Source organism: Podarcis melisellensis (assembly GCF_964234715.1).
Source record: "Podarcis melisellensis genome assembly, chromosome: 3".
In the NCBI taxonomy this organism is placed as follows: Eukaryota; Metazoa; Chordata; class Lepidosauria; order Squamata; family Lacertidae; genus Podarcis; species Podarcis melisellensis.
The window spans coordinates 64,366,018-64,378,483 of record NC_138530.1 but is presented as its reverse complement, the minus strand read 5'-3'; the positions used below and the strand labels follow the sequence as shown (position 1 = coordinate 64,378,483).

Below are 12,466 nucleotides of genomic sequence, written 5' to 3'. Positions count from 1 at the left end.
CCCACCTCCATTTTCATTCTGGTCAAAGAGTTGAGGCTGATCCTCTCTAACACAGGAACTTGCTTTTCCCTGTGTTACCTGCAGCTTAAATCTGAATGCTTGAGCTACTATTAACTTGTATTTGAGCTTCACCCATCCTTAACTGACTCCCTAGTTTTCTCTGTAGAAAGGTTCTTTATTTTAAGAGGAGGGGCATAGAGGTCTGTCCCATCATGTGAAACCCACTTCAGTTTGAAGCAAAGCAGCCCTGGCATAAGGTTACTTCTGCCTTGTGACCTAGGTCTAAACATCATATGCAGTCATTTAACAAATTCTCAAATAATGAGCAAACTTAGTGAGCAAGTTGCAAGGGGCAAGGAGCGCAGCTTTCCAAACGCTAGACAGCTGCTTATGTACAGCCACATCATAGTCTTAACTAAACAGATGAAGTTTGGGAACATCAGGGCTAGAAATCTGGGAGCTAGTCCAGTTCCAACCCCAAATCTGCCAACTTTAAAGCTTCCCAACAGGTTTTATAGCAGCAATCAAAACAGCAGGCTCTAAATTAAAGATTTTATTAAGCAAGACAGCCAACATTCTGCAAGGCCACGCACCCAAATCATGCTGAAAATGGCTATTGGACACTTTTGAGATTATAAGATTATATTCTTAAAAGAACAACAACAAAAATCTGCTAAGGGAAGCATTTGCCCTGGGAAAGGCTTCCATTATCCCTGGGTCAGGGTAGGGATGTGTGTGTATTATACATATAAAACGTCTGCTCTATACACAAATACAATAAAATCCAGGTTGTTAGAAGCAGCTTTTATCCTACATGTGGAGTGTTTATCAAACTACATTTTTTTACAGAAGTTGACCCAGCTTTTCAAGTACTTCTAATCTTTCCAGCTCTCCATTGAGTATCTGGAATCCAAATGTTGTGTGTTCACATGTATTCTGCCCTCTGCCACAAGAGAGATCTTTGGTTTCTTCCCTTATGTGCATTTATTTTTTTTGGAGGGGAGGAAATCTGAATCCCTGCATAGCAGAATGAATTGCTTCTTTTTGTCCCTAGTGCAAAAGATTCAGATTTGTTAAAAGGCAGGATAAAAGCACCAAACTCAGTGTCCCCCCCCCCTAAAAATGTTTAGGCGGTACTCTCATTTTGACTCAAGAAAATCACCATTTTACAGTTCAAATAGGGAAAAATAAATACTGTAAATGGACATAAGAACAAAGATTCACAAAATGTTTAGGGGTATACGTACCCCTGTGTCCCCCCAGAAAAAAAGCACTGACCAAACTCAGTTGAAAATTATTTTGTTTTCAGTGTCCATCTAGCTGTATAACATGCAGCAATCTAAAAGACTTAGAGCGTATAAGATGTGTGTTAAAGGAAAGCTTTGCGGCCTTTAAAAAATATATGTATTGATGTTAGGATTGTGGCTTTATATAAAAGAGTTCAGTTGTTTTAAAGATTCTTCATTATTGTTTTATAAATATTTTTATGTGCAATGGGATCTTCACATCTAATGGTGGTCATTCAGAAACCCAGAATATAGCAACTGCCCTCCTGGAGTGGAAATGAGCATCAAAAATTCATTACACCAGTCACTTCTGTGACAGCAACGCTGGCTGCTTGTAGTCCTCTGAGTACAATTCAAGGCTGTGGCCTCTGGATTTATGCAAGTGACCATTTCCTCTCCTCCTTCATGACTGGGTGAAAAGCAAGCTTGAGGGTTCCATTTGAGATTCATGGTTGTGTAAATATGCACACTGAGGTTTGTGAATCGTTAGGGCTCCCCAGTTCCACAAATGCTTTTTCTTCAGAAGAAATAAACACATGAGTGGCACTTTCCTTTTCTTCTTAAACTCAGGCATAGATGCCCAAGTACAAAAACATTTATATTCTGCCTTTCCAAATAAAAACTCTTTCGGGGTGGCTTACATATTATAACCATACAACAGAATAAAATAGGCCTTCCCTGATTTGATAGCACTGACAAAATGATACACAGAGGTATAGCCCATGGGTAGGCAAAGTAAGACCCGGGGGCCGGATGCAGCCCAATCACCTTCTCAATCCAGCCCGTGGATGGTCTGGGAATCAGCATGTTTTTACATGAGTAGAATGTGTGCTTTTATTTAAAATGCATCTCTAGGTTATTTGTGGGGCATAGGAATTTGTTCATTATTATTCTTCAAAATATAGCCTGGCCCCCCACAAGGTCTGAGGGACGGTGGACTGGCCCACAGCTGAAAAAGTTTGCCCATCAAACCATGGTGTTTCACATATGCAGACTTGCTTTTGAAGTAGCTAAACTTGTATCGAGGTTGCAACAGACAGGGTGGTGAGTGGCTGAGGAAACCTTCAAACATTTTGCAGGGGTTATACTTCTTTTTTAAAAAAGCTCAAAAGCAGTTTTGTCATCTCTTTATTACTATAATTTTGTTAACACGGGGAGACTGCTTTCAAATCAAAACTACAAATTAGGGACCAATTATGAAATCGGCACCAGCGTTCTGATAAAGCCTCGAAAGCAAATCAGAATACATTCTTCTGGAAGAAATGACTAAACATTTACCAACTTATTCCTCATGTTAAGTGTATCCTCCAGGGATTGTCTAGTGTATCAGCTAATTAAACACAAGCTATCCTGTAGAGCTTCTTGAATTCTTGATTGCTTAGGGGCTTCTCTGTCTTGAGGACTGAGGCCAACATTCCTCACATTTAGACTGCTTCACAAACTACAGGGGATGCATTAATTTCTTTTACATGCTGCATTCATGTTTAACGGCAGTTAATTTTCTGGAGCCATTTCAAACCTTTACAGTTGGTTCTGAGGTAAACAACTAAGGAAGTGAGAGAGAGAGAGTGAGAGTCGTCCCCCACCCCACCCTACTTACAGCCTATGAGACACAGATTTTGCTGGAGCATGAAGCTAACCTTCCTTGTTTTCAGGCAGGTCAAGGATGAGATGTTTATAGTTCGCATCTGGATGTCATTATCATGCACAAGCCATCTATCCAATGACCTCAAAGTATAACCAAGATCCACAAACGCTATTAAAAATTACATGTGGTAGTCCTCCAAATCCACAGGATTGCTGTGCAGCCTGTAAATTTCAGGCTAAAGGTTTTTAAGCACATAGTTTGTCAATTGAAGAGTTGTGTACATTCCCATCTCCCAACCCAATGACTTCCAAGCAACATCAATGTCCTTCCCCTCAGTCCTATCAACATTTATAAAATAAAAATAGCACACCAACCACCCTGTTCACAATCTGGTCAGAATTCAGACTGGACATTCTGAATTTTAACAACTCTGACTCTTTAAGGTATCCAATTGGCTTTCCTCCACAGGCAAAAGGCATCTGGCAGCAGATCAAAAGCAGGGAATTTTCAGCAATTCCCCCTCCCAGCTATAATCCTTCAAATCCCCTTCCGTGGTTCTCAACCTGTGGGTCCCCAGATGTTGTTGAACTCCCATCACCCCTGAGTTCTGGCCTTGCTAGCTAGTGGTGATGGAAGTTGAAGTCCCAAAACATCTGGGGACCCACAGGTTGAGAAAGGCTGCGGCCTAACTCTCCTGTGCAGATCTGGGGGCACAATAGACACTGGGGGGCGTGAGAGAATCCTCCAAAACTGCCTTCCTCCTAGTCTAGGGATGTCTTCTGTCCGCAGGAGGACATAAACTGGATGCCACCCGCAGGAGAAATTATTTTGAAGCAAATTAGTCCTGATAGTTTGGGAAGCACTATCCCTTTTTCAGTGCACTTTTCTCCTCTTACAAATGAGATTCAACACAATGGGACTGGAAACCAGGTATCACATGAATGGCTGAAGAATGAATTACTCTGCCATTGTGTCACAGCTCTGACAACGCACAAGGGAATGTTTATGTGATCATATTCTTCTTCTAGCAAACCAGGCTGCTGCTCCCTGGGGAGGGAGCAATTTCATACATTCTAAAGCGACCAATGTGAGGTACACTAAACAAAACAGGGCTCTGGCCAACTGTAGATCTCTGTTTTTGTTTAAAAATGAGGTTTGTGGTTATTTTGCATGTTTTTAATAAAGATGTATTTCATTTGTTGTAAATCACCCTAATATTTTTTTAATCTGTTACATTTTAGCTACACACTTAAAAAACTCTTGGATACAGACACAGAAATGTAACATTGAGAGGCCCTGAAGTTGCTTTCGGTAAAATAATGTGCACAAACTCATGGGCAATATTATGGATAATTCATTTATATTCTGCTTTTTTCCTCAAGGAACTCGGTAGCCTAACTGGTTATCCCCCTAAAAAAATTTTTTTTTATCCTCACAACAATCCCTGGACGTAGGTTAGGTTAAGTCATGGGTAGGCAAATTAAGGCCCAGGGGCCGGATGCGGCCCAATCGCCTTCTCAATCCAGCCCGCAGATGGTCTGGCAATCAGCGTGTTTTTACATGAGTAGCATGTGCCCTTTTTTTAAAAATGCACCTCTTGGTTATTTGTGGGTCCTGCCTGGTGTTTTTACATGAGTAGAATGTGTGCTTTTATTTAAAATAAATCTTTGGGTTATTTGTGGGGCATAGGAATTTGTTCATTCCCCCCCCTCAAAATATAGTCCGCCTCCCCCCCCCACAAGGTCTGAGGGACAGTGGACTAGCCCCCTGCTAAGAGATATTGACCAGCCCAAGCTACCTAGGGAGCTTCATGGCAGAGTTGAGATTTGAACCTGGGTCTCTCAAATCCTAAACTCATATCTTCTCTATCAGCCACCATTAGCTAGTGTATACAGATTATGCTGAAAATCACTGTCTAAGAAATTTCCAAACATGTTCCAAGGTGCATATTTTTCTTAATGATGTTAAACACCATTCAATTAAGGAAACAGTTATTTAGTTTGCTCAGCAAATGTACTTCAGTGGCTGTTTCCATAGCAAAATCCATCGCTGAGTCACAATTTTGCCTTTGTTTGGATAGTTTCTTAACTGTTTAAAAATACTGCATGTACACCAAGGCATTTATTTTATAATGGCAACAAAAATCAACTGAACCCAGCACAATCTATATGTGCTGTTGTGATCCAATGGGTCAATAGACGCAAATTGAGGACAGAGAAGTGTGGTTCCAATTATAATGTCTTCCAACAGCTTCTGATAAATTACTCCTTTTAAGGAATACCATCAACATTTTTTGAAAAATGTGTATGGCCATTAATTGCAATGCTTGACTCTTCAAGTGACATGGCTTTATATAATTCAAATTAATTTCAAAAACAATACACACAAGTATCCAAACCCTCTCTTCCAGCTGAGTGGTTAAGTAAGGATGAAAAAAACCTTGGGTTTTAAAAAATAAAAATAAAATGCAATTATAAAAATTAACTCTTTCACTGGAATACATTAAATGCACTGCTTAAAAGCAGTGTTAGAAATTCAGATATGAGTGAATCATCAAATATTTCCTTAAAACTAAATTGCGGTCACCACAATGGAATATCCAGTTGTGATTTTCCCCTCAATCATATTATTATTAATTTCATTTCTATATTGCTTTATATTTTAAAGAAAAAAGTGATTTACAACACTTTAAACATCAAATCAAACAATCCAGAATAAAACAAATTCAAGCTTTAAGGAAAGTATTTCAGATCGTTCTCTAAGTGATATTTTGCATTTCCCATATTTATTTACCTACTTGATTTAAATAGCTAGCCCATAGCAGAAGTAATCCAGAAAGCCAGTATGGTTGTACTTGTTAGATTTATTAGCCACCTCTTTCCATACACACCACCCTGGTCACTTAGCTATGGATGAAGATCTGTTGATAGTGCCACAATGCAAAGCAAGTTGTGAACTTGAGCCTGTGCTTTTAGTGCCGTGCTCCCAATTGCCTAGAAGTCTCTTCCCTTAGAAGTAAAGCAAGATGCAACATTGTTATGTTTTCAGTGTTTGCTGAAAACCATTATTTTCTCCCAAAGCTCTCCAAATTACTCCTTCATTTCTCCTGGGGTTAATCTTTGTTGGTTTTTAAAACACATTAATGATCCCTATTATATTTAATACAGTGGTACCTTGGTTCTCGAGCGTCTCCATTGATGAACATTTCGGAACCCGAACACCGAAAACCCGGAAGTAAATGCTTCCATTTTCAAATGCACCTCAAATGCTGCATGTTTTTCAATTTTCTCAATTGGATTTGCAGACAGCCCTTTGGTTTTTGAACGTTTCAGAATGGTCTTCCGCAACGGATTACATTCAAGAACCGAGGTACCACTGTATTCTATTTCTGTTTTCACTTTCTGCACTGGTTTATTGTTAGTTTTTTATTGTGGGCTGTAAACAGCTTTTTGGAGGAAGTTCCTCAAAAAGTAGGCAAAAAATTGCGACTAAATAAATGTTGGGTCATTTTCCCCCCTCCCCAGCATCTCTCCAATGACCAAACCCACACTGGTCTCTCCAATGACCAAACCCACACTGTTCAGAAGAGATGCTCAGGGCTCCAGAGGTGCTTTTGGTGAGGATTTTTTTTTGGGGGGGGGAGGAGCTAGGAGAAAAGGATTCAGGAGTATCCTGGTGAAAACTTCCTTCTGTTTAGGACCCAAACACTGTATTTTGTAGAGAACACTGATTATCTTAAGTAGTTTGGGCCACCAGTTTTAAACACCATACCTTATATTTACATTTTCGTTATCTGTGTTCTCAGCTGTTGTGAAATACTTATACAAAAGATAAGCTGTGAAGGAGGCTCATTAGCTGAATGTAGCACCCTTCAGTTGAGACAAGTTAATTCAACAATAATGACCATTAAGCCATAAGCCTGTTTCCACCATAGTTGTGAGAAGTGGCACTTAACTCTTCATTTCCAGTTTTGTACCTGATTTAAGGGATGCGGGTGGCGCTGTGGGTTAAACCATAGATCCTAGGGGTTGCCAATCAGAAGGTTGGCGGTTCAAATCCCTGCAATGGGGTGAGCTTCCGTTGCTCGGTCCCTGCTCCTGCCAACCTAGCAGTTCGAAAGCACGTCAAAGTGCAAGTAGATAAATAGGTACCACTCCGGCGGGAAGGTAAATGGCGTTTCTGTGTGCTGCTCTGGTTCACCAGAAGCAGCTTTGTCATGCTGGCCACATGACCCAGAAAATGAGCGCCACAACCCCAGAGTCGTGCATGACTGGACTTAACAGTCAGGAGTCCCTTTACCTTTATGTGCCTGATATAAAGGTGTTGTGACCCAGGGATAAACAATAATGTTAGTATGTCCTGCCCCTGCTACTGAGTTTCAATCAAAGAAACAACATTCTTTATGTTACTCAAGCTTACAAAATCAGCACTGATGTCAATTTGCAGAAGTTTTGTGTTTCTGGAAGCATATATGAAGCAAAACCAAATCTTCTTGCTTTAGAAATCTGCACTTGTCTCTAAAACATAAGGCTTTGAGCCTCCTGAGCTGGATCATATTGTTTCAACTTACACTCACTTTTCCCAGAAACGTTTTAAAAAACCATAAATCAGTTTTCGGTATAGTTGTCAAAATTCCACAAGCCCCATTTGTGTCTGGTTAGCTTTAGGATTTGCTGACTTTTGAAAACACTGCAAGATACCCTTGATATCAAAATCATACCGTACATCATTATTCATTATTGGTACAGTTTAGAGTGTTCTATTACACAGCTGGTAAGAAAGTGTACAAATTATAGAATTATTCCTTTGCAAGTTCTCTGCTACTGTGACTAATTACACAACGTTTTAACAGTTAAAAACAGCACAATTTATTATCTGGACAACATTACTTTGTGACTTACAAAAATAAATAAAGACTTTGTGAGCAAGTGCCTGAACTTTTGCTGATTTCGACAAAGCTGGAACTGCACCCATAACTGTGAATTGGTCATTTAAACACTTCTTGTGGGTGTTCGATTCACTGTCTCTGATTTGAAACACCCAAGAATATCCTCTGGAGAATTCCTGTCTCTGGAGTGTTGCAGCCAAATGTAATAATAATAAAAAAGAGAAGTATGTTACAGAGAAGCAGTGTTCACCTTTCGCTCATAACAAGGAGGCACTTATTAACTGCTGCCTGCCCTCTGACTCCCATTGGCTCCTTGGAACACACACATATTGTGGACCACTTGCTAACACAGCAAAGAAAGTGAACATCATACATAACATGAGCTCAAGAGCTGGGTGATATTCACCTCTGTGCAGAAAGTTGGCAGGATGAGGAAAAGACCCCGAAAGAAACGGCATCAAGTGATAGAGGCAAAGAATTGCTCAGCAGATTTCTCTATATTCTCACAAAGTATAAAGGAAGCACTTAGTAATGTCTCCACTGTATATGAAAGACTGATAATATATTTATTTATATTCCATGCACAGGAACCAAGTCCCAATAAAATATTTGAGGGGGTTGGATCTCCCCACAATGTGGTGTGCATGCTCTGCGTCATGTGATCAATTATGCGGAATGGGGCTCACCTGCCAGCCCCCCCAAAAATGTTATCCAAGTTCTCACCCCTGATCCCATATTTCACCAGGCAGCTTCCATGGTTCTCCCCTTCCACATTTAATCCTTAGAACAGCCCCGTGATGAAGGGTTAGGCTAAGAGACAGTGACTGGCCCAAGGTCACTTCACAGCTGGGTGGGGATTTAAACCCAGATCTATCAGATCCAAGTAAAAGAAGAGTCATGCCCACTTACTTCCGACCTTGCGCTATTTCCCCCCACTCCTCCACAGAATGAGGCACTATCATCAGCCTTCAGCCCCCAAACCTGCCAGTACCTTATTCAGCATCGAATCAGAATTGCGGAGTTGAAAGAGACTCCAAGGGTCATCTAGTCCAACCCCCTGAAATGCAGGAATCACAGCTAAAGAATCCGATAGATGACCACCCAACCCTTTGCTTAAAAACCTCCAACGAAGGCAAGTCCATCACCTTCCAAGGGAGTCCATTCCACTACTGGACTGCTCTTATGATAAGAAAGTTCTTCCTACTGTTTAGTCAGAATTTCATTTCTTGTAATTTGGACCCTTAGGGTTGGGGGGTTCCCTCTGGAACAGCAGAAAACAAGCTTGCTCCATCTTCCACGTGACAGCCCTTCAGATATTTGAAGATGGCTATCATATCTCCTCTCAGTCTCCTCTTCTCCAGGCTTAATATATCCAATGTCCTGCTCTTCTACCTCTTCACCCCATCTATCGAAGGCTTTTCATTCTAAACACTTGATGGAAGTTATCAGAAAGCCACTTGGGCAGAGAGCCATTTTCAGAGAGATTTGTGGACCATATTTAGGTCGGATGTCAACACAGTGTGCTGCATAATCCACTGTAAAAATCAACACTAGCTTAACGTACATCGAGCCGCACTGACAACTGATTCAAGAAATAAACTAGAGACTACAATAAAAATTTCAATTAACATGCTGGTGATGCACATCAATGAGATAGTGAAGTCGCAGCTAGTAGGCTAAGATTATTAAAGATGTTAATTAAATGGTGATCAAGACAGTCAGCATTTACACTGTATCTGATAATTTTAACACAGAACAGTAGACAGGAATTACAATGAACTTTATATAATCAGGCGAAAGCAGATACGGAAACCAATTATGATGTAAAAGTTGGGTGACAAATGTGTGCAATAGTATTACGTAGTATTAATAAAGTATCATAATATTTCTTCTCTGCATATGTGAAAAGTGGTGTATAAATCACTTTATAAATAAATAAAAGCTATTATTGTCCTTTATTTCAGGAAAGAAACCATACTTCTGTAAATTTGCTATGCCCAAGATTTCTCTATAGAAGACCTTTGAACACAGCATATTGAAGGAAGTGTTAGCCAAGCTGAAAATTCACAGAAGTCTAGAGGATCACTGAGGATTCAATGATTACTGAAAAGAAACTACTTTTGGGCTATCCATGGCTGTGAATGTGGTGTAATGTGGGAGAGGTTCAAATTGCAGCTAAACAACGAAACACACTGAGTGATCTTGGCCAGCCACCCTCTCTCACAACGACCTACCTCACAGGTCAGGTTTGTTGTGAGGATAACATGGGGAGGAGGGAACCATGTACACCACCGAGTTTCCTCGGGGAAAGATGAAACACTAATGTAATAAATGCAGTCTGTGGCTGCTTCCTTTCAACTTAAGAGCACAAGCATGTATATGATGGACAGGTGCTCCAGCTCGATCACCACAAAGTTGAAGGAAGAGCTTAAACGCACCTTAAACACACCACTTTAAGACTGTTAGGATATAACTTGTTCATTTATTTATTTTATTTAGGAAATTTATATATTGCTTAACATATTTCTGACAAAATATCTAAGCGGTGATCATGCGTCAAGACAATTCACAGACCACCTGGCTGCATTTCATAGCTGCACCACTGCAGGTTATCTGCAAAGAAGGATCCTTATCTTAGTTTCTTTCCTAGTAAAGTTCCAGGATACTGATGCAGCCCTTAGGCGATTATTCTACATTTTAAGCCATGAAGTAATTCAGAAGTGTCGAATACACAGTTATTACTTCCTCCCTTGGGGAGGGGAGCAGAGACTACTATGAAGCAGCATAAGCAGGTTTTTGGCAGCAAGAGTCACACAGAGAGACCAAAGATTTAACAGCATCAGGAGTCAGATTGTGACAACCAAACCACACATTTGAACTTGCTATGGCAAGACACAGGCATAAAGACAAAGTGCTTTTGTGTAGGAGGCGTGTGCAACATGTAAACAGATGTGAAACCCAGCCCCACTTCATTTGCTTTCCATGCCCAAGGGCACAAGAGAAGCAGAAAAGTTTTGATTTCTAAGGAAGACAGATCAGATGCTCTGAAAACATGGACAAGATGTGTATCAAACACCCACACTTTTCATTTGCATTTGTGAAATGTATCACCCACAATAAAAATAGACTTCCAACTTGGGCAAATGGGGACAGTTCTAATCCCGGAAGTCTTCCAACCCAAAACATTCGATCAATTTACAAAAGGTCCTGCCAAAATAGAGGAGGGAGGGCAGAACAAAATAAGACTGCCTTTGAAAGCTGAGCTTGTAATAGCTTTTTGCATAAAATATATCCCTTTCAAGACCAGTCTTTTACAGCACAACCCAGTCAGAAGTAATCCCATGGATTTATTTCCACATAAATGTGTGCAAAGTATTGCACCCTTAAAGTTGCTGCTGCTCTCTAAAGCTAACAATGCACAGAGCAGAAATGGATTAGGACATCCTGCTTGCCTGCATGCAGATCAAACATTGCTGGTGACAACCGAAAGGGTCCAAAGAAATGTAGACAATAAAACTGATTCTAACTGGGGAACTATGTGCATCGCTTTCGCTACAGGCTGAACAGTAGCTTTCTCCCTGGAAGCCGAAGGAAATGGTTAAAGGCAGCCCTTCCTCTCGGATGTGTCTGCGCGTCCTTTGAACTGGGCAAGCAGGTTTGTTGGGACTTTCTGCATTTCGCTTTGTTGCTGTCAACTTGCTTTTTTTTCCAGTTCTGCAAAAACCTTCAGATGACTTCCCAAGGCCCTTAATCACCACCTTTCCAGAAACAAAGCCCCGGCTAGAAAAAGCGTATAAGGCGCTTGCAACACACAAAGTTATTTACGTCCGGGCAGTGGAGTCTGCGCGTCCCCAGCAGTTCCGGCCAGGTACAGTCTCTGCCTGCCTGATTAGGCAGCCAGGATCGGCCCCGCTGCCAAAAGTTAGCGCGACACAAAAGTCAACAGAAGAAAGGAGGGGTAGGCCTGTCGCTGCTGGGCGCAGCTTGTTTGCTTTCGGAAACCCGGAGAGCAGCTGTAATGCATTAACTCTTTCACGACTGCTTTCCCTCTCCATGGAAAGGGGAAGGGTCTGCTGGGGTGGGAGGGGGCAAAGAACAGAAACAAGGTGAATCGGTTATAAGCCGGGAAACTATACCTGCCCTCTCTCCCACCCCCACCCCCGCCGCGATTCAGAGGCTTGTGAACTTTTCACCCATAAACCGACTGGCTTCTTTCCACCTTAGGCAGAAAGTAGCAGCCGACTCCCAATTTGGGAGAAACTTAAAAAGGTAAAAGTCGTCTGAAGGTGGTTGCTTTTCGCTCCATCCTTGTGCAGAAAACTGTCCGCAGAAGGCGAAAGGAAAACACGTTCTCTTCCTCTATTAACAGAGAAAGGGCAGAGAAGGTTCCACAATGGAAGCTCAGCCAACGCTGTGCAAACGCTACCTGGGAAACTGACCAGAAGAGAGGCCGAGGGGGGAGGCGAGGATTAGCGTGAGAAGCTCGAAGTGTGCAGCTTGGAAGTCTCGTTTTAATAGCTCCCCACCCCACCCCAGCCGGTCTGCCTTGAAGGTGCAAAACTAGAGCTATTTTGCACAAAGGGCACCCCTACTGTCGTCTGTCACTCATCGTGAAGCGGGAAAAGAGGGGCTTTCCCCATATTTTACTGGGGGGGGGGGGCAAGAACAGCGGTTCCAAACGTTCCAAAAGCAAATCAGACCATG

At 41.5% G+C, this 12,466-nt stretch overlaps 1 protein-coding gene across 14 annotated transcripts in view; it reads right to left on the bottom strand.

Moving 5' to 3' along the window:
* The window catches only part of PTPRK (protein tyrosine phosphatase receptor type K), a 331,989-nt gene that overhangs the window by 318,843 nt on the left and 680 nt on the right, over nucleotides 1-12,466 (bottom strand). The window lies entirely within an intron of this gene.